Source organism: Schistocerca americana, chromosome 1 (assembly GCF_021461395.2).
Source record: "Schistocerca americana isolate TAMUIC-IGC-003095 chromosome 1, iqSchAmer2.1, whole genome shotgun sequence".
Lineage (NCBI taxonomy): Eukaryota > Metazoa > Arthropoda > Insecta > Orthoptera > Acrididae > Schistocerca > Schistocerca americana.
The window spans coordinates 449,894,376-449,917,394 of NC_060119.1; the positions used below are offsets into that span (position 1 = coordinate 449,894,376).

The following is a 23,019-nucleotide window of genomic DNA, read 5'->3' on the forward strand; positions in this document are numbered from 1 at the left end:
GACACCAAACATATAAATATAGGTGTACCACAGGGTAGTGTCCTAGGTCCAGTACTATTTCTAATTTATATTAATGATTTCCCACAAAGTATAAAGCATGGGCATACAATATTGTTTGCAGATGACTCTAATGTGCTAATCAATAACACATCACATGTAGATCCAAGAGAGAAAGCTGAAGAAACACTAAAAAGTGTATATGAGTGGGCAGCTAACAACAAAGTCACGCTTAATATTAAGAAAACAAGTGCTATGAACCTTTACATAAACGAAAAACCATATTATAATAACCTGAAGTTAGTAATGAAACCATGCAATGGATGGAAAGCACAAAATTTCCTGGCATGCAAGTTGATAGTCAGTTGAATTGGGAGACCATGTAAAAATACTTCGTAACAGAATCTCTACAGCATGCTATGCCCTCAGAGTTCTTACTTCAGCATGTGATATTTCATGTGCTAGATCAGTATACTTTGCGTATATCCATTCTGTTATTAGTTATAGGATAATATTTTGGGGACTGAACAGGAAAAATATCGAAGCTATATTCAAATTGCAGAAAAGAGCAGTGCGTAAAATGACAAAGAGTGGCAGCATGGCCCACTGCCTTGAACTTTTTAAAATGCTGGAAATCTTAACTGTCCCATGTGAATATATTTTTCAGAAAATATTGGACACTATGCTAACAATGGTTACGAAACTAGGAACTGCAATAATTTGCATCTGGATAGAAAAATTAAAGTTAAAACACAACAGAGTCTATTGTACAATGTCATCAAATTATATAATAAATTACTGCTAAACATAAAAGACATAGAGACAGTCTCCTCCTTCAAAGGAAAACTAAAAAAAATTTATCAAAATAAAATTTACTATACAATAATGAATTACTTGAATTAAAAAAGGTTACTTAAAATCTGAAAGTTCCGTGTTAAACTATATGGAGAAATAATAATTATATAAGACTGAGAAATGTAAATTAGATTATAAGAAAGTTTCACTGTCAACTATTGTGTAAGAAACAAATTTAAACTGTTAAATTGAATAATATTCAATGACAAAATCCATACAATGTAAATTGTTTCACGGATTAATAAAGAAATCAAATCAATCAAATCGAATCTAGTTTTCTTGTCGTAATGGAGAGTGGGGACACACCAGTTGGATGCAGAGGGTGCATCTGCCATTATATAACGTGCCTCCAGCTGGTTTCTGTGCAGAGCAACTCATTCGCCTTTACCCTCTTACCGCTATCTCACTTCCACTTGCTTCTGTTCATTGGCTTTATTGACAATCGGCTACAATCAGATCCATCAGCAATTTATCATCTGTGTTCTCCCTCTCTGAGGACTGCTCCTGGCTTAATGCATGTAGGTTGAAGGGGCTGATGATCTCGTAGTTTCATACCTTTAACCCTATCAGTCAAATCCACTCATAAATACAGAATACATAGGCTGCAGCTTATTACCACTTTCTCGCTCTGCGACAGTGGGGGAAAAAAAACTGAACTGAAGTGCTGGAAGTTCAAGCTGTTCAATCAAAATATTGTCTTGAGCTCCATTATTTCAACATTGATGTTTGTAGAAAGCTCATCATACATGAAACTTACTGGCAGATTAACACTGTGTGTCCAGACCGAGACTCGAGCTCGGGACCTTTGCCTTTCGCGGGCAAGTGTTCTACCAACTGAGCTACCCAAGCACGACTCACGCCCCGTCCTCACAGCTTTAATTCCGCCAGTACCTCGTCTCCTACCTTCATCATACATGTGTGGGCATTTGTGACATGCGTACACAGTAGATACTAGGTGCATTTTCTAAATGCATACCATTGCCGTTTATGGGTTTGGTGTTAAAACTGACAGAGAAACTAAGCAAAACGTCACATTTTCATAATTTTATAATTATCGTTTTTCAAACGATTATTTCTTTTCAAAATCTCTACATCACATACCTAGTGTTATTGAATACACAAAACAGTTTAGTTTCTCCATGATTATGGCTGAGAATGTGATAAGAGTGGTATTATCCATGTGACCCTATTGCCTCTCGAGTGGCAATATCCACGCTTGTAAGATAGCTTACATGTCTAGGTTGCTGTGTAATTGTAAGTTATTGTCATCTCTTTCGTCATGGGAGGCCGGCCGGTGTGGCCGAGCGGTTCTAGGCGCTTGAGTCTGGAACCGCGCGATCGCTACGGTCGCAGGTTCGAATCCTGCCTCGGGCATGGATGTGTGTGATGTCCTTAGGTTAGTTAGGTTTAAGTAGTTCTAAGTTCTAGGGGACTGATGACCTTAGATGTTAAGTCCCATAGTGCTCAGAGCCACTTGAACCATTTCCTCATGGGAAATCTTTACTATGTAGAATGTTCTTTGAGTAAATGTGCTGTTAGATAGTTGCGTTCTTTGTGCACAACTTTACTAGTCCCAGATAGGGTACCATATCTTAGTTTAAATCAAAATTATTTGACCTCCAAGAAACGAGCATTTTGCATCCAGCTGCTACTTGTGTAGCCTGTCGAGGTTGTGGCATCTTTAAATAAACTTGCAAATGTTCCCATTTAAGGTCTGAACAGCGTGCCTGCATAGAGCCACCGACTGATGGAAAGCAAAGTTTGTTCAGTATTAAAATATTACAGCCCTTAGTCACTACTTAACTACACGAGCTTAGCAGCAGCAGCAGTAGTGGTAGTAGTACTATTCATTTGCAGATCACTTTTACAAGATATTGGACATATTGCGGTATTAGAATTTAAGAACAACAAAATTAACTTAAGTCATATGACAAACATTTACAATTTACAGGTCTAGTTTGTCAAGTATTTTGTGAATGAAAGTATCGTATTTTAAACTAATGCGGAAAATGAAAACTGTTGGAATCTGTTGCTACCCTTGTTGCTGATTATGATGGTTCTCTTTTTCAAATTACTAACATTTTCTTTCGCATTATGTGTGAAACTAGAACAAGTAGCTCATACTGAATGATTTACCGTTATTTAATTACTGATAGGCTCTTTGAGAAATTTTATTTATCATACTATACATCAAATGCTTGTTATGTTGGTAATACCTTCAAATGTTGTTCAATATAGTTAGAAACATGGTTTTTATGTGAAAATAACGTTTGACATTTTGGTTTTCTGTGGGCAGGACAAATCAGAGATAACCCATTACAAATGTTTGCGATTATGTTCGCGATGTTCGCATATGTAGTTGTTTGAATGGACTCTAACCTCCTTGGTTGTTGTATATGTTGTCATGGTGATACCTCTGCTGCGAAGCCACCTGGTGTCAGATAGTGATACTACCAGTAGGAACGAGTGGAGAAAGAGCTGTTTGTTGTAAACATTGAGGTGTAAACATAAATACCAACGAAGCGATTTGGTTGATGTAGTGTTCATTATCATATTTAATTTTGATATTGTAATTAGGTAATTTACATTTATTTTGTATTTCCTTCACTGTTTCCGGATTATCACAGCGCAATTAATATTTTTAAATTGTGCTTTTTGTGTTCTGAAAATCAATATCATTGTGAATTTGTTTAAAATTTTAGCACTGAATCATTACTCATTGGGAATGTGTAGTTTATTAACGTGTGGCCGATGTTCAGTAATGTCATTACCTACTTTCGATGAAGAGCAGGAATTAAATATAACTTAATTTTATCCTAGAGCATTGTCATGGTAATTTTTATCGACAATAGTTTCTACAGCATGAGCGCTTTTCTTAAGTGACGATCTTGCCGCATAACTTTACTGCGTGTAGTGCAGAACGGGAAAGTGAGGTTGCGGGCGAGGGCGGGTGGAGATCCCGGCCAGTGACGGGGGTCTGGCCGCCATGTCCTGCGTTGTCGTACTCGGACTCAGCTGCAGCTGGAAACAGTGACGAAATACAATAAGGTACATGTGTACAGGCCTTGTAATTGCTAATTTTTCAGTGTACATGATGTAGGTTATCATAATATTTCGCGAATAGATGAATGTACGTCACAGAGGAGACAGAGAACTGAAGGCTACTGTTTAGGGTCGATTAATGTGATCTTCGCCTCTAAAGTTTGCAAGGCAAACTCCAAGAATTTTGCACTTAATTTGGTTTTCTGTCGCGAGAAGTTACAATTTTCGGTGTTACAACAGCTTGTTCCTTGTTACTGAGCGATTAACGAGGCACGACGTGTCATGTAGAAGCTGGTGACGGGGTCATTGAGTAGCGGGCGAGGCCGGGGACGGATCCCGGGAAGCGCTGGGGGTCTGGCCGCCATATCCTTGCGGTGACTGCCCGTGATATTTCGGCAGTGTATTATTTGTCTTACAGGCTTCAAATGTGTGCGAATTTTGGTTCTATGGAATTGCTTAAAATTCTGTGTTTCTGTTACAATCAGGAGATAATTGATGGGCCGTTCGACTGCTCAGTAAATTTATCCAGAATGTAACTTAGGTGTTTGAGTGTGACAGCCAACACATTGCATTTATTGTAAATGAAGTTAGCATTAATGAGGAAAATCTCCAGCTGAAGGGAAAATACGAACGAATTATTTGAAAATTCTCCATTGCGTTACGGACCTCGTATGGGAATTCGTTTCAAATCAAGAGGCCTTTTTATAGTTATGATGGACTAATTGAGCTTGTTTATCAACGCCCTGGCCCGATGACAGCGATCATTGTGCGTGTTTTGATGACAGTTGAATATTGTGTAAGGGATACAGCTTAGTAATACCGGCATTAAATGCTTGCATTCGTTCTGTCAGAGAACAAGTTTAGTACACTTATAATTTGTTATTCAACATTTTGCTTTGCATTTTCTGAAAACTGAAGTCGAACATGATTAGTGAGGTTTTCTAAAAGAGTGTTTCTTGTTCTGCTTACAGTGTTTTGCACAGAAATAAAATGCAAGTTTTCCTTCCAAGTGAACGGTGTATATTCCATTTTTTCAACTATTAAGTGTGCTTCAGGAAAGAACCGTAAGTAGCATGTGCCCAGCACTAATACTGTAAAATTATTTTTTCCGAAAGATGGGAGTTTAACTTGTTTAACTGTCGTTGCTGTTAACCTATTGATAAATGAACTACAAGTACTAGTTACTCAGGTTTCGAAATCGTTGCGTTAAATGTGTGATGTGATACTTAACACAATTTTGCATTCATAATGATTCATTGTGTCAAATGTTCAAAAATTGTACGTGTATTGACTAGTGGCAGAGTGAAAAATTCAGCTGGAAACAATAGGTGTGTGAGTGTGAGTGTAACTGCTTCTCAATGTATTTTAGTATATACCGCTGTTTTCCTTTTTTTCATATATTTCGATATTGCTGTATTTGGTTGTTTATTTTGCCAGTGTTTATTGCATTATATTTTCGTTTTCTAATTCCATGCTGTATTGATTTATTTTCCCAGTGCTTGTAATATATGAATGAACATGTTATACGCAAAAATACTGGAACTATTTTTCTTTTTCAGTTTGTCAAATGGTGTAATGCTATGATGAACTGTGAGCAGTCTTCATCCTGTTAGACATTTGAATTTAATTTCTATTTTTTTTCCATGGTTGAACTACTGTTTTTATCTATTTGCGATTTCCTTAAGACACCAGAGAAGTTTCCAACGTTTGATAACAAGTGATGTATAATTCCATAAGGTGACCATGTAGTTGGCATTACTGTACTGCTCAAGGATGGATGTCCAGTCCTTTCAGCCAGGCAGTAGCTTCTCCCTTAAGCAAATGAAGGTCCTGGAAGGTGCCTTGGAATTTCCTGAAAGGGCATTCAGTGACGATGTGCTGTAGTGTCTGTTTGTTGTGTCCACAGTTGCAGTCAGGTGTATCAACCATGCCCCATTTATGCCTCCAGTAGTGACAATTTCCATACCCTTTTTGGAACCGGTTGAGTGATGTCCAAGATCTCCTTGGTAGCTCAAATCTGACAGGGTGTTGGCTTGGATCTTTGATTAGATTATTTGGGTCTGGGCTGGAGGAAGACCATTCTCAGCACTAAGCATCATTGGTGTTAAAATTGTCTCTTACTAAACCCTCTCCCACCTTCCATGATGGTTTATGAGACCTTAGTCAAGATTAGGAGATGAGGTCTTGATGGATAGGAAGTTGACGGTTGTCTAGGCATTTTTGCCACTCTTTTTTTCAGTGCTAACTGTCTTAGGAAGTGTGGAGTATGGATGTTGGGCAGAACAGAGTGTCACTGCGTTGGTGTTGACTTGATGGCTCCTGATATCAGCCTCATAGTATTATTAAGTTGAGTATCTACTGCTCTTGTATGGGTGCTATTTAACCATGTAGAGCTGCAGTATTCTGCTGTTGAATAGACAAGAGCAAGGGCCAATGTCCTGAGGGTTATCACATTCATTCCCAAGCCATTTCCTGTCAGTTTTTGAATTATGTTATTTCTAGTTTTTATTTTGCAGGCTGTCTCCTCCAGGTGGGCTTTGAAGGTGAAACTGCAGTCAAATGTTACTCCCAGGTATTTTGGTTGAGGGTTGTATCTCACCATTTGGTTTCTGAAAGCGATTCTGGGTGCATAGTGTGCTTGCTTGTTGTTTACGTGAAATTAGGTTGTCTCTGTCCTCATAGTGTTGGGTTTGCCATACTTGGAAATATTCATCCATCTTTTTCAGGTCATTTTCAAGAGTAATTTCTGATGTCTCGAAGTCGACAGATTGGCTATTTAAACGTATGTTGGCGGCGTAAATAAACATTTTAGAGTAGGTGTTTGGTAGGTCAGATATGTATATATTGAAGAGCAGAGGCGAAAGTACTGATCGCTGGGGATGACCATCATTGAGTGGGTAGTTACAGCTTTTCTTGTCATTAAGGTGTACTTCAATGTGTCTATTTGTCACCATGTTGTTAAGGAGTGTGGCCAGTTTTTTACAAGGTATGATGCATAAAAATTCAGCAGTATTCTTTGTCCCGTACTGTGTCATACGCAGATGATAGATCAATATATACAGCTGTGGATTTTTTTTTTTCTTTTCTTCATAGCCCTTTTCAATATGTGTGGTTACTGCTAGTACCCAGTCGCTGCAGCTCCTTTTAGGTCTAAAGCCAGCCTGTTCCACTGGTATCTTCTCCTCAACAGTGGATTTTATGCTGTTAAGAATGAGTCTCTTGAGCAATTTATAGCAGACACTCAGGAGAGCTATGGTTGTGTAGTCTTCAGGGTGCTTTCCCGATTTTAGGATTCCTATGATTTTGGTTCTCTTAAAAAGGGCTGGCAGCCTTCCCATCTGTAAAATGTTGTTGAAGAATTCTGTCATCCATCATAGAGCAATGGGGCCGCAATGCTTCAAAAATTCTAGGTATATGCTGTTGATGCCTGTGGCATTCCCTGTTTTTGTGTCCTTAATGGCCTTGGAGGTCTCGTATGTCTCAAAATTCTTTGAGACATCAGTTTCACGTGTTCTTCCTTTGATGCTGTTCAGTTCTGCTCTGATTTCACTGGTTTTCTTTTTGTCTACCTCTGGTGTTCTACGTGTAAGTTTCAAAATTCTGTTGGCAACATCATTGGGATTTATGTAATCACTATTGTGTACTGTTTTAATTGAAGTTGCACCCTCTTGACAGTAAGTGCCATGCCTTTCTACTGAAATGTTCGAAACTCATTTCATTCATTAATGTGTGCCATTTTTTCGGCGAGCTGAATCCAATCATTGCAAAAGCTCGTCAAGGTTGTCATTCTCTTGGTATTCGTTATAGAGGTCAGTGCATTCCCGGCCCCATCCAGGAATGTATATTTTTCCAATAGCCTCTGGGGGCATGCTTTGTGGCAATAGATAATAGCAGGCCCACAAATCGCCCATAATTTTCTGCTTTTGGAAGAATCCATTGAATGTTAAACTCTAGCTGAGAAGTATAGTTCTCCCAGTTAGATTTAGCAAAATTCCATCAGGGTTTAGGAATCAGTCTGATGATAGGAATGTGTCCCCATGTTGAGCAGAACAGGCCTATGTTGACTGCAAGTGAAATCTTAGAGGACTTTCTTGTTGCAATAAGGTGTAATTTGCACATCGTTTGTGATGAAGCACAAATCTGGACAGTAGTCTCTACCCCATTTAGCAGAATGGAATGTGCCCCTGTCTTTGGGGTAATACATTATAAACATATTCTGTCTCTCTGCCCATTTGGATACTTGTTTGCAGTCTTGGTTGGTGTAGTTATATCCCCATTGAGTGTTGTGACAGTTGAAGTCTCCCATGATGACTGCAGAGTGTTGGACATCTCAGATTGTATTGTCATTCCAAGCTTGGTCTGGAGGCATATAGAGGTTTATAATTTCAATATTAGAAAATTTAATTCGTGTAACATCCATGTTTCCTTCTGTAGTGAATATCACGTTATTCATTCTCTCGATGTTATTCCTGACATAGGTGGCAGTGCCATACATTTTATGGTATGTGGCAACAGCTAGGGTGAAACTAGGTACTTTGCATCTGTTTCTTAGTTGTGTCTCATCAGAACAGTGTGTTTCCTGAAGTAAAACTACATCGACAGAGTGACTTCTATTTTCAGCTGTGATATTTTCAGAATATCTCCAGTAACCCTCGTCGGCTGGTTCTGATAAGAGCTGTAGGTTTTAGCATTTGATTTGGCATTCATTAGGCTGTATTTCTAGAAAGCTGGGAAATCCACTTTAGGTCTAGCAGCGGGTATTGTAGACTATTTAGCCATGGCCTGGGATGAGCCATGTGGAGGCTAGTCTACTTTACACCCTATTAGGTGACCATGAATTTCAGCTTCACAAAAGAATTTACAGTTGTATCTTTTATTGTAGACTATCACCAAACACTTGTTGTCTTTCAAGGGTTACACATGGAAAAAATCTAGCTTATTTGCACTTCCGTAGGTGCTGTTATGCGATTTATGTACCCTACTATCATCTCAGGAAAACTCTGTAGGTGTCTGCAGATTGCTTCAGGTTCTCCATTGTAGAATATTTGTTGAAGTTTTGTAAATTTGTAATCATCTTTTTATGTATGTCTAGGTGTTCATCAAATTCAACAAATTAGGAAAAGGTAGATAGCTACTTATCGTAAAAAAGACATGTTAAGCTGCATATAGGCACAATTAAAAGACACTTACATAGAGCTTTTGGCCACAGTCTTCATTGGCCAAAGAGGAATCATTCTGTTTGTGTGTGTGTGTGTGTGTGTGTGTGTGTGTGTGTGCGTGCGCGCGCGTGTTTTATGTCTGACTGTCTTTCTTTACTGACAAAGGCTGCAGCCAAAAGCTCTATGTAAGTGTCTTTCAATTGTGCCTGTCTGCAGCTTAACATGTCTTCTTTGCAGTAAGTAGCAATCTATCTTTTCCTACATTGTTGGTATTCTTACATGGAGTTTCCACTGTTTAATTCATCAGATTCAATGTTACTTAACATTCTGACATTAGGTGACTGTCCATTAAAAAATATGTAAGAGCTTAAATCAGGGACAGTGCCATTACTAGCATGTTTTGCAGAGCATTGTTGTCAGCACTGGTTGTGAAGTGTGATGGTGACACAAAGATATCTGTTGACATCTACTGGTACTTCTAAATACACAAATGAGGTGTCAGCAGACAGGTTGTGTGTATTTTGTAGCAATAAAATGAAATGCCAAATCTTGACATGAATGTAACTGCAGAATGCTTAACATGTTCAGAAGAACAGTGGCTGTAGCCCCACAAATTTGAAAGAAATTTGCCATAACGTAAAAGTACTTTCACAGTTCATGATACAGAGCGAAAATAGGTACTTGAACTGTGCAATAACCAAACAATATTTTTTTCTTTTCCCATTTTGCAAATTGTAGCAGATCTTCCTCCTGTGCATCACACTGACTCCCAGCCAAACTATCTCACTCCTGTCTGTGCTAATTAGTACAGTCAGTGAAGCAAATACAGTGTTAGAAGGGAGTACTAAGAGCAACATACTAAAAATCCTGACTGGTGAGGTGTGTATGTGACAGTGGTGGGCCATTTAAAGGTCACTTTATAATGTTTTTTCTTGATTAACTCAAAAAATGCAGCTTCCAGAGGAAATGTTTCCTAGTACAAAATTAAACTACGTTAAATTTTTTCCAAAATGATCTTATTCATTTTTTCTGTAGGACTATCAGTTTCCAGGTTGCAGAGAATGGAAAAATTGTGCAAATTATTAAAAACTGTTTTAATGGTATAAAATGACTGCTTACTGTTAAATGAAGTGAGTTAAGAACAAGTATTAGATGTTTGTACCACATCTAAATGCAATGGAACCATATCAAGGGATAAATTGTGTTTTGGATGTGTAAAAAGATAGGTGGGATGGAGTGTTGATGGGGCTGTAGGTATCAGCTGTCCACCACTCAGAAGAGCCTGCCCTAAGTGTAATATGCTGACAACATGTGTTCAACACATGGATTTCGTTGCCTCCACTGTCAGTGGCTGGAAAACATAGTATGAGGGGTAATAAAATGCATCACCCTAGACTCTGCTCTCCCAACACTTAAAATGGCACAGAGGCTTAAGTGTCTCCCTCTGCAACAGAAGTAGGTCATCTAGGTGTTACGGAACTTCAGTTATTTCAGGATAAATCAACCAATGCATTACAGCAGACTGATGTTCTAGACTTGTGCATGATCAGATCTGTTCCATCAGACATATTCACACCCGTCATGCAAGATGTACTAGGAAAGTGTAGTATGAGGGTGGTCCCATAAGTACTCGATCCAACAAAGAAACCACAAATTTTTTTTAAGAAAAGTATTTATTTTTCAATATTATCTCCTTTCAGCTCTATACACTTTTCCCAGTGATGTTCAATAAGTTAGATACCCTTTTTGTAATGAGAAGTGTGTAACTCTTCAAAATAGCCATTAACTGCTGGCATCACGTCTTTATTTGTTGAAAATCTTCGAGCATTGAGCCATTTTTTCAAGTTTGGGAACAGAAAATAATCTGACAGGGCTAAACCTGGCAAATAGGGTGTGTGAGGTAGCAAGTCAAATTCATTAATTTTGGCCATTGCAATAACGGACTTGTGAACTGGTGCATTATCCTGAAGAAAAAACACTTTCTTCTTGACCAAATGCAGCCTATTTGGTTGATTTCTTTGCCCAAAATGTTGCAATAAGTTCACATAATACTTGCTGGTGATAGTTTTTCCTTTTTCTAGCTAGTCAGTGAAAATTATCCCACACACATCCCAAAAAACCTATGCCATGACCTTGCCTGCAGATGAAATGGTCTTTGTCTTCTTTGGAGTCAGTTCTCCAATTTGTGTCCATTGTTTTGACTGTTCTTTTGTCTTGGGATTGAAGTGGTGGACCCATGTTTCATCCATGGTTATGAAACAGCACACAAAAAAATCACCTTTGTTGCTGCAAAAATTCGCTAAACACTCGATTGAAACATCTTCGCGACAATGTTTTTGCTTGAGCAAATGTGGCACAAACCTTGCCCTCGGTTCACTCGTCCAAATTTTCAGATAATATGTGATGTATTGCACTTAGTACCGCTTTGTGGATTTTCTTCGCCATTTCTGGAGTCGTCACCTCATTTGGCCGACCACTGCGATGCTCGTTTTGGCAGCTTGTACAGCTTCATTTAAACTCAGCTACCCAGTATTTTACTGTTGTCAACGAAGAAGCAGACCCTCCCAAAGTAGAATCTAGCTCAGATTTAATATTGGTTGCGCTGAGACCTTTCAGAAAAAAAAAAAAAAAAAAATTGTATTACATAACGATGACCAGTTTTCTCCATTTTCACAAGTTCACTCCCAACATTCACTAGTGATGGCTGCCAAACAAATACTAAACAATGTGACATCTTCAAATGTGAAATATATGCTTCAGAGATCGTATGCTTTCTAATCCACAGATATTTTTCAACAATGACTGCCATGTCTCGGTCAAGCCTGGTGCTTACGGGACCACTCATAAGTGGCTGCACTCAGAGTAGCCAACTCTACAAGTGCCAGCAATCTCTGAATGGAAGAGGCTTGTGCACACTACCAGCAATACAAGGCCAAGAGAAGTGCAGTAACTCTCTGGTCATTCATTACTACTCCATCAAGTGACTACAGCATGGTTATATAGCTTTACAGTATGCTGTCAACAATAGACAACAGCAGGATCCCACATTTACTAATTCAGTACCTTTCTGTCCAGCACTACAATGGTCACAGACAACATCACACAAATGGAAAAACTTTGTGCCATTGTGTATAGGATTGTATTATACATAAAAGCTTATTTAGCTATTGCAGACATGTTCTCAATAAACTGAAAATGACTGCACAGGCCCAATGAAGTTATTTTGTCTACATACAAAGACATGTGAACGGGAAATGCTGGGAAGTATAGTCTGCGTGTAAACTGAAAAGTGAGCATCACTCATGGTGGGGGGAAGTCACCTTTCCCAGAAGGATGCTATCACTACTTTATAGAATGTCTCACACTCAGTTTCTCCTCTAGCAGCATAGAAGAATGTACAGTGATTTACATAGAATCTGCCCATATGTTTTTCTTGTGTTAGTATTATTATTAACTCGTATCTGAACTCCATGTACTGCTACTGAACTTTCTGGTATACAAATAACCCCCAGGTATGTTGATGCACTTCATTACTCGTGATTCACTTTGTGAAATTCCCTGTAGTTGCTTCTTGTAATGTAGTGTGATAGAAAGAGAGGGGGGGGGGGGGGGGGGGGATGCACCTGCTCACTCATCAATTTGCGGACCTATGAAGAATGGAAGTGCATGACGACGATCTAGTGACCTATCTACCCTCGCGTCTCCACACTATCCCCTCTCCCTCTTTGGATCACAATTTACCCCTTCATGCGACTTTGTTCTTAACCCACTTCATTTAACAATACACTAATCTTGTATTGAAACATTGTTTTTAAAAATGTAAGACTTTCCATCCTGTGCAATGTGGAAACTATTAGTCCTAGAGAAAAAATTAATAGGAACTTTTTTGTAAGAGGTTTAATGTAGTTTAATTTCATACTGGGAAACATTTTCTCCAGGTGCTGTAGTTTTCTATATATTCAAGAAAAACTTAAAAACTTGACATTTAAATGCTCCACACACTCATGACCAACACCGACTCAAAGGAAGGCCTCGGCACTTGTTCGTGACGTCACGTCAGCTAGGCACGGCGAACGCCAGGTCTTTTGCAAGCATACTCATAATGGTGGTGTCTCCCTCTCTGACTGTTTAGTCCCCCTTAAACATCCCCAACATCTCCCTCTCTGACACAGGAAAATGTGAAACTATTGGCGGTAGTCGACCAACGCACATTGTTCTAAGAGATTTCTGCAATCAATTGATTGTGAAATTCATTACACTTCTTAACAATTAGTGTACTCCTGAACTTAAATTTCCTACTGTTTTAAGGATTGACATACAAAAACAACTTCATGGTCCAGCAGCAACGGAATTCGTGCTTCTTTACCTTATTTGTAAATCTGAGGAAGTTATGTTTGTACTGGGTTGCTTTTACAAGAAACTGTGAACGTATTGGTGCTCTTCTTTAGGTATCTTGGTTGACTATGGGGTGAGGAGCACTGAATGTTAATGAAATATCTTGCGATTGTACACGTTGGGGGAGGGGGTGGGGGGCAGAAGAGGAGGCAAAAGAGAGAGACTTGTTTTATCAAATAAAATTTTTTTATCTTATAAAGTTTCTCCTTTCAGTTGCAAGAGGGGAATATTTATCTTTTCTTATGTGCATGTTTAAAAAACTTTAAGCTCAGCAGTATTTTCGATGTATGAAGCTATTTTGTTTCCTGTTTAGAATTCCTTTTGTTGAAAACGACTATAATCTAATGACTGGCAACAGTTGGACATTTACACATGTAAATTAGTTCACATTTCCAGTGACGATGTCAAGCGAAAATAAATAAATAAATAAATAAAAGAAAGTAGTTCATTGTAAGGGAGTTGGGGTTAAGTTTTGATGACAAAGTGGATCAAGTAAATATAGTTACTTGAATATAAAATTTTAGAAGCTTGCAATGGGGCAAATCATCTGCTCATATTGATCTACGTTTGTTTCGACAGTATTCATTAATACAGAACTATGATCTTCATTTGTAGCTTCATGATAGTAAGAAAATCTTTCATCTAAATAAAGCTGCAGAATCCAAAACAATACCAAACATTTTGTCCAAAAATAAGAGATTTATAGTGATAAGCACACCCAGACGTTTCTGCCTGCAACAGACCTGGCGTTCGCCGTACCTAGCTGACATGACGTCACGAACAAGCACCGAGGCCTTCCTTTGAGTCGGTGTTGCTCATGACCCACTGGCATGTTGCTCATGGCACTCCTTCTTACCACTGTACAAAAATTTGCGACTGTATGAATTTTTTCCCCTAGTCAACCATTTTTGGCCTTCGTTGACTGTGCTGAAGAACATAATGCTGCACAGATTAAATCTGTCACCATAGCAGTCACTCCATAAAATAGCTTCTTGTGGTGTCACATTTGTTGATTTTTGTCAATGCAAAATAAAACTCTCTCTTTCCTTTCTAGCCAGGGCCTCGAGTTACGCTACAGACCAGCCTATTGTCACACCCTTCATTACAAAGAATAATAGAAAAGGAGTGTGATATCCATTTTGGCAGCAACTTATGACAACTTATGTCCAGAGTCTATGAAGGAGATTGCTTATAAAATATTTGTGCAAACCATCCCAGGCTATTGCTCAAGTGTGTGGGACTCTACTACAAGGGACTAGCAGAAGACACTGAATGTATGCGAATGGTTGCAAATTTGTTTACTCCAGGAGAGAGCATCACTGAGATGCTGAAAAACCTGAACTGACAGAGATGTAATGGTAGACAGCAACTGTCCTGCAAGTGCATACTTACAAATTTTCAGGAAACAGTATTGAGTCAGAGATATAGAAATACCGTACAATCCCCTATATATCTTTTGTGTCGTTTCGTTGTCACTGTAGTCTTGTACCGTGGGAAGTAAGGAGAAGTTGTTGTTTGGTGGCCGGTATCCTCTTTCTATAACACAAACTGCATGTATGTATTAACAGGGTTCTTTATTCATAAAAACCAGAAGTTACTTAAGATAGTCCATGTGTTGTGGCAAAAGCTCTTCTGTAATAGTCTACGTTAGCCTCACTGCTGGTTATTTATTTATTTAGCTTATGGCATGAGAAACTACATTGAAAACAGCATAAAAGAGAATATTCATTGTTAAAATATAGGGGGTAAACATAATAAAATAATGTAAATTGAACAGTGACACGTAACAATAAATGTATAACTACATTACAAGACAAAAAAATTGCATAAAGTTCAGATTCCAGTATTTTCAGCAATCACAGTTCCACACTTAGATTCTGTTGCCACTCCACAGCTTGTGGTGTTGCCCTCTGGAAGTCGTCGTCAGTGCCAGTGAACGCCCTCAGTGGACACTCGCTGGTGGATGGTTTGTTCTTTGACACCACAGTCACACCCTGGGTCAGGTCTCAAGTTCCATCTGTACATCAAGGATCTGTATCGGCCATGACCTGTCCTTATTCTGTTTAGTGTTACCCAGGTTTTCCTTGGGAGGTGAAAGCCCAATAGATGATTGTGAGTTTCACATAAAGTATGCCATTGTGGATTGGCTCTGTTTCTCCAGTCCGTCCGCCTGGTTTCAGCACCATAGTAGTTTTGGCTCAGAAGTTGCTGTGGAGTCTTCACAGGAGGATTTCTGGATTTGAGTCTTCTAAATACAGTAAGGTCCTGGTGGATTACTGGAGATCTTTTTGAAGTCTCTTATGAGTATGTTGCATCAGCGTATATAAGGCGGTTTGGTGTTACTGAGGACTATTAGCCAGTAGAGTGGAGTGGTTTTAATAGCTCCAGCAATTATTCGCATCATCTGATTTGGCACCACATCTACTTTTCCCATGTCCACGCTCTTTAGCTGCATTGCTGTGCAGTATTCAGCTGTTGAGTAGACCAAGCTTAGAGCGGTGGTACGGAGTGTCTCTGCACCAGCTCCCCAGGTCGTTCCCACTAATTTGTGGAGGATGTTGTTTCGGCATTTCAGTTTTGGAACCAGGTTTGGGTGTTTTTTATGAGAGAGAGTGCAATCCAAAGTTATGCCTAGATATTTTGGATGAGAATTGTAAGGAATCACAGTACCATTCAGAGATATCTGTAGAGGTGTTCCAGCCAGCCTATTATTTAGGTGGAAGCATGAGATCTCTCTGTTTTAAGCATGCTTGGGATTAGTCGCCATTTCCTGAAGTATTCAGCCATCAATTCCAGATCTTGGGTAACAGTCAGTTCAAGAGCAGTCGTATTAGTATGTTGGCATGCAAGAGTGATGTCATCTGCGTAAATAAATTTTCCGGATGTGGTAGTTGGTAGGTCAGCTACATAGAGATTGAACAGCAGAGGTGCAAGCACTGATCCTTAGGGAAAACCATTACTCAGGAGTTTTGATATGCTGAAAGAGCCACCCATTGAGATTTGCAAGACTATTTGACAACATATTCTCTTAAAGAGACATCATCGTTTTACATCAAGTAGCTTTTAGGAACTTATATGTTAGACCCTCTTTCCAGACAGTATCATATGCTGCTGTCAGATCGACGAAACCGCACTAGTTTTCAGGCGTTGTTCATAGCCCCAATCAGTGAACATTGTTAATGCAGTTTCGAAGCCGTCTGAAGCCGGCTTGGTCGATAGGCAGAGATTACAGTCTGATTGGATTTAATCTGTTGCGAAGGAGACGCTCAAGCAGTTTATATGCTACACTTAAGAGAGCGATGGGTCTATAGCTTTCTGGTTTATAATCTGGCTTTCCTAGTTTGATGATGGCAATGATCTTTGCCCCTTGAATTCTTTTGGCAAAACTCTTTTTTTTTTTTTTTTTTTTTTTTTTTGTCCACAGTGTGTTAGAACTCTGGGTGTATGTTGTCGAGACCAGGGGCCTTGCCATTTCTTATGGCTTGTAGGGCCTGTAGCATGTCTGTGACAGTAAATGTTTTTTTCAAGTCTTGTTGTTCACGACTGTTTTTCTTTAATGTGTTTAGTTCTTCCTTTGTTTTATGTGAGTGTTCTTTATCAACAGGTGCTCTAGACATTTTGACTATATTGTTGGCAATTTGGTCTGGTGTAATACTTGGTTTAGTTTGTGGTATATGTGAATTAGCTCCTAGTTTCTTCAGAAGGCTCCATGCTTTTCTGCTAGAGCATCTAAAATCCAGTTTTTCAATGGTGTTCCTCAACGTGACCCTCCTAGCTTTTTCCGGGCTATGCAGAAGGTCATCTGCGACTTCAGATCTTCTGCTCTTCTCGTAGTCCTCGTCAGCCGTTCACAAGCTTCACTCCATCCTGGTATGTACTGCTTTCTAATACCCCTAGGAATGTGTTTTCAGCGGTCTTTAAAACAGTGTCAGTAAATTTTTGATAATGCTGAGGATGAGGGGGTATGAATTGTACGTTAGAGTCCAGGTCTCTAGAAAAGCCAGACCAGTCAGCATTGGAGAAATTCCACTGGGGCAGTGGAGGCATAAGGATCATGGGGATCTCTATGCCCACCTCAAGGAAGATTGTTCTCTGCTGACTGTGCGGGAAGTGTTTAACGATGTGACAGTTAACAGGGATTGGCTTAGCTCTCGGGTCGGTGGAAACAAAACATAGGTTGGGGTTTGTCTCCGATCCCCATTTGGCTGATTTGAAGGTTGCCATGTCTTTATGGGTATAAATTAGGTGCATTTTCTGCATCTCAGCCCATTCCAGAATCCTGAGCCCGTTTGTGTTGCTTTCCCTGTACTTCCATTCAGTATGCTGGCTGTAAAAATCACCTGCAATTAGGGCAGGATGGCCGACGAGTGGAGGCTGATTTGCTGGCCAGGAAATAACGGGGGGTTTTAGATGTTAAAGATAGTTAAATCTCCCACTTTTGTAGTGGTGTTACAGATATTATCGCTGTCAGCTGTAGAGACAAGCTTCTTATTATCAATATTTGTCTATGCATAGGCATCCGTGGCATAGTTTGGGTGGTACGTTGCGCCAATCAATCTGTACCCTGAGATTTTTCCTCTCCACTGGAGCTGTGCTGCGTCTGTAGTGTGTGTTTCTTGTATTAAAATGATGTCAATGTCATTGTCTAAAGGAAGCTTTGATAAGCATTCACTCTTTGGTCTGCGTATGTTTTCCGTATTAATCTGGCAGACGCGCAATATTGGTCCCACGGTCTTTGTCCTAGGGCCTTGGGAAAGGCCATTAGGGTGTTTCGCTTGCCTTGTGTCCGGTTATCCTGAAGGTCGTAAGACAGTCCGGATTACCTAGGTTTCTAACTCTTTAGCTGCTTGACAGCATTGCCCGGGGTGTACCACATGAAGGTGAGTTAGATATTACACCCCTCACTGCTGGTGATGTACGCCAGTCATCAGTCGCAGCCCAGTGAGAGTCGAAGTTAGCTCAGCCTCTACCTGTACCTAGCAACCAAAGTAGTGTCAATGCGGGACGTGTACTTCATGGCTGGTAATCGAGAGGGTGTTGGCAGCACGTTGCCTGCGAGTCTGTTTTCGGCCTCTCTCCTGATAGGCGCATTGCTTGTGCCTACTATCGATCTCCTCGCAACCAGTAGGAGCTGCATGACATTTTTCCATTGGGTCTACTGTGTAGATTCCAAAGACCACCAGTAAAGCATTGCTTGGCATGGTGCCAAAGTCTCATGTGAGCCTAAGGAGAACATTCCTTTGCGCATATCACAAATTTGCCTGTTCCTCATGCCTGTGTGCTCAGACCCTTGCTGCATAGCCTGTGATGGAAGTGAAAATAGCATCATGACAGCTTCTCACTACATGCAGTGGTAGCTTGTAGTTAGCTGTTGACACACAGGCAGTTTTGTGCATACTGTTGCTTGCTTTGTTTACAGTTGTCTGTATGTGTTGTGTGCAGTTGTACTTTTCATCCATTTGGACTTGAACATAACGTGTGATTGGTTGTCTGATGATAGAGATGCTTTCTAATTTAACTGTAGGATTTCTACATGATGAAAATTGTTGTTTAAGGCGTATGCTTGTGGGTTTCTGTGTTGCTATGGTTAATTTATTGTTTATGGCCATCACAACATCCAGGGAAGAACACCATTCACCATTTCCTCCAACTCAGCACTTCAGTTTCCCAATACCACAGCCTAGACATCACAGGCATACACCACTACCCCAATACCCTATCAACACGGTTATCTTCTTCCCTGTTAGTTCTTTTTATTACTTTTTCTGTGCTGGCTGAACATCCCACATCTCTATCACTACAGTTATCTATAAAGCTGTAGTATAGACACTGGGGGACCCGTAGTTCACACATCCAGCTAAACAACACAGGCCACCATAAATGATCAAATGCTCCTGCGATGCCAGTTAATATTGCTATTGCATATTTTTGTTGTATAAGTCTGCTGTTTCTATTGCCTTAGTAGATGCATCTTCAATACATTTCCCTTTTCTTAAACAAAATGGGCATTGATTAAATCCATTAACCTCCCTGCGCAAATGTACCATGACCTAGAGAAATCATTCCTCAGTCTTTGCAAGTATGTCAGACAGACCGATCGGTCTGTAGGTTTTGGGATTAGCTGGATTTTCAGCCTTGGACTTTTTCATTATTACAGCTTCTTCTAATTTCTTGCTGGCAAGTACCCTACCCAGTGTTAAGGAATCATTTAGCAGTCTGGTTGCGAATGGCATAATTTTTACTTCTATTTGTGTAGGGAGCTTGACATGAAAATCATCTGGTCCTGGAGCTTCTCAGTTTTTCAGTTTTGTTATGGCTTGGGCTGCTTCACTGGACAGCGCAATTATTAAAGTATTGATGTATTTATTGTTTAGGGCATATCTAAGTTGTCTGAGGAATTGGTTGTCATGTTGATCATCATCTGGGAGGAGATTTCCAAAAATGTATTCTGCTTGGCAGTCTCCATCCATGGTTCACTGATCAATCTTCAGTTTACATTGTGAATAAAGTTTGTTTTCTCTGTAAATATTTTATACAGTTTGCACCACACATCAGTCTTCAGCTGCTTAACTTGGTTAGCTTTCTGATTTTGCCTGTTGGTGCTGATCAAGCAGTTCTTGGTGTTGGGACTTGAGACTTCTGTATTGCACCAATTGGACTATGATGGTCTTCACTAGCTCACCTTGTGCACCATCTAATATCCATCAGTTTAGGTGACCATGCCATCTTCCCTAATGATTTGACAGCACATCCAGGCACACATTCGAGTTGCGCATTTTGTAATATTTCATGCAATGCGTGACCTTTTAGATTTACACTGCCCTACAGTCTATTGACACTGTATACTACTTCAGATAGCTTTTTTAAGTTTGCTTGCTTAAGGTTAAACCTTTCTGCCATAATTAAGTTTATTATTTCTATTGTTAACTGTGAATGTAATTATATCAAAATCACTACTGATTAGTCCAGAGTGAACTGTTGTTACTGTTGTTATGGTCTTCAAGTCCAGAGACTGGTTTGATGCATCTCTCCATGCTACTCTATCCTGTGCAAGCTTCTTCATCTCCCAGTACTTACTGCTACCTACATCCTTCTGAATCTGCTTAGTGTATTCATCTCTTGGTCACCCTCTGTGATTTTTACCCACCACACTGCCCTGCAATACTGAATTGGTGATCCCTTGATTCCTCAGAACATGTCCTACGAGCCAATCCCTTCTTCTAGTCATTTGTGCCACGGATTTCTCTTCTCCCCAATTCTGTTCAGTACCTCCTCGTTAGATACTTGATCTACCCATCTAATCTTCAGCATTCTTCTGTAGCACCACATTTCGGAAGCATCTATTCGCTTCTTGTCTAAACTATTTATCACCCATGTTTCACATCCATACACGGCTACACTCCATACAAATAAGTTCAGAAAAGACTTCCTGACGCTTAAATCTATACTTGATATTAACAAATTGCTCTTTTTCAGAAACACTTTTCTTGACATGGCCAGTCTACATTTTATATCCTCTCTACTTCGACCATCATCAGTTATTTTGCTCCCCAAATAGCAAAACTCCTTTACTACTTTAAGTGTCTCATTTCCTAATCTAATTCCCTCAGCATCACCTGATTTAATTTGACTATGTTCCATTATCCTCGTTTTGGTTTTGTTGATGTTCATATTATATCCTCCTTTCAAGACATTGTCCATTCTGTTCAACTGCTCTTCCCTTCTCCATGGATTTTAAATTCTACTCCAAATTTTTCTTCTGTTTCCTTTATTGCTTACTCTATATCCAGATTGAGTAAAATCGGGGAGAGGCTACAACCCTCTCTCACTCCCTTATCAATCACTGCTTCCCTTTCATTCCTCTTGACTCTTATAACTGCCATCTGGTTTCTGTACAAAATGTAAATAGTCTTTCGCTCCCTGTATTTTACCTCTGCCACCTTCAGAATTTGAAAGAGAGATTCTAGTCAACATTGTCAAAAGCTTTCTCTAAGTATACAAATGCAAGAAATGTAGATTTTCCTTTCTTTAATCTATCTTCTAAGATAAGTTGTAGGATCAGTATTACCTCACATGTGCTGACATTTGTACGGAATCTGAGCTGATCCCCCAGATGGTCGGCTACTACCAGGGTTTCCATTCATCTATATATAAATTAATCAGTATTTTGCAGCTGTGACTTATTAAGCTGATAGTTCAGTAATTTTCAAACCTGTCAACACCTGCTTTCTTTGGGATTGAAATTGTTATATTCTTTTTGAATTCTGAGGGTATTTCGCCTGTCTCGTATGTCTTGCTCACCAGATGGTGCAAGTACATCACTCTTGTATAGACCCTTTATATACTCCAGCCACCTTTCTGCTTTGTGTTCTTTACTTAGGATTGGTTTTCCATCTGAGCTCTTGATGTTCATACAAGTGGTTCTCTTTTCTCTAAAGGTCTCTTTAATTTTCCTGTAGCCAGTGATATATGCCTCTACATCCTTACATTTGTCCTCTAGCCATCCCTGCTTAGCCATTTTACACTTCCTGTTGATCTCATTTTTGAGACGTTTGTTTTCCTTTTTGCGTGCTTCATTAACTGCATTTTTATATTTTCTCCTTTCATCAGATAAATTCAATATCTCTTCTGTTACGTAAGGATTTCTACCAGTCCTTGCCTTTTTACCTACTTGATCCTGTGCTGCCTTCATTATTTCATCTCTCAAGCTTACCACTCTTCTTGTACTGTACTTTGTTCCCCTGTTCCTGTCAGTCGTTCCATAATGCTCTCTCTGAAAATTTCTACAACCTCTGGTTCGTTCAGTTTATCCAGGTCCCATCTCGCTAAAAATTCCCACCTTTTAGCAGTTTCCTCAGTTTTAATCTACAGTTCAAACCAATAGATTGTGGTCAAGGTCAACATCTGCCCCTGCAAATGTATTATAATTTAAAACTTGGTCCCTAAATCTCTGTCTTACCATTATATAATCTTATTTGAAACCTTCCAATGTCTCCAGGCCTCTTCCACGTATACAACCGTCTTTCATGACTCTTAAACCAAGTGTTAGCTATTATTAAGTTATGCTCTGTGCAAAAATCTACCAGGCGGCTTCCTCTTTCATTCTGCCCCCATTCCATATTCACCTACTACTTTTCCTACTATTGAGTTCCAGTCTCCCATGACTATCAAATTTTCGCCTCCCTTAACTATCTGAATAATTTCTTTTATCTCATCATATATTTCTTCAGTCTCTTCGCCATGTGCAGAGCTAGTTGGCATATAAACTTTATATACTTTGGTAGGCGTGGGCTTCGTGTCTGTCTTGGGTACAATAATGTGTTCACTATGCTATTCGTAGTAGCTGATGCGCATTCCTATTTTTTTTATTCACTATTAAACCTACTCCTGCATTACCTCTATTTGATTTTTTTATTTATATCCTGTATTCACCTGTCCAGAAGTCTTGTTCATGCTGCCACCAAACTTCACTGATTCCCACTATATCTAACTTTAACCTATCCATTTCCCTTTTTAAATTTTCTAACCTATCTGCCTGATTAAGGGATCTTACATTCCACTCCCCGATCCG

General features: G+C 39.5%; 1 protein-coding gene across 3 annotated transcripts in view; it reads left to right on the forward strand.

Moving 5' to 3' along the window:
- Positions 1–3,301: 3,301 nt before the first annotated feature.
- LOC124603184 (nucleolar transcription factor 1-A-like) overlaps positions 3,302–23,019 on the forward strand; it is a 211,756-nt gene continuing 192,038 nt past the window's right edge. Inside the window, exons 1-2 of one of the 3 annotated variants that reach the window (XM_047136379.1) lie at positions 3,302–3,429; positions 4,866–4,958. The gene's annotated coding sequence lies outside the window, so the exon portion shown is untranslated. Of the gene's footprint in view, positions 3,430–3,769; positions 3,901–4,266; positions 4,691–4,865; positions 4,959–23,019 lie in introns of those variants that run through there. The other 2 variants (XM_047136378.1, XM_047136380.1) reach the window with 2 other exon arrangements.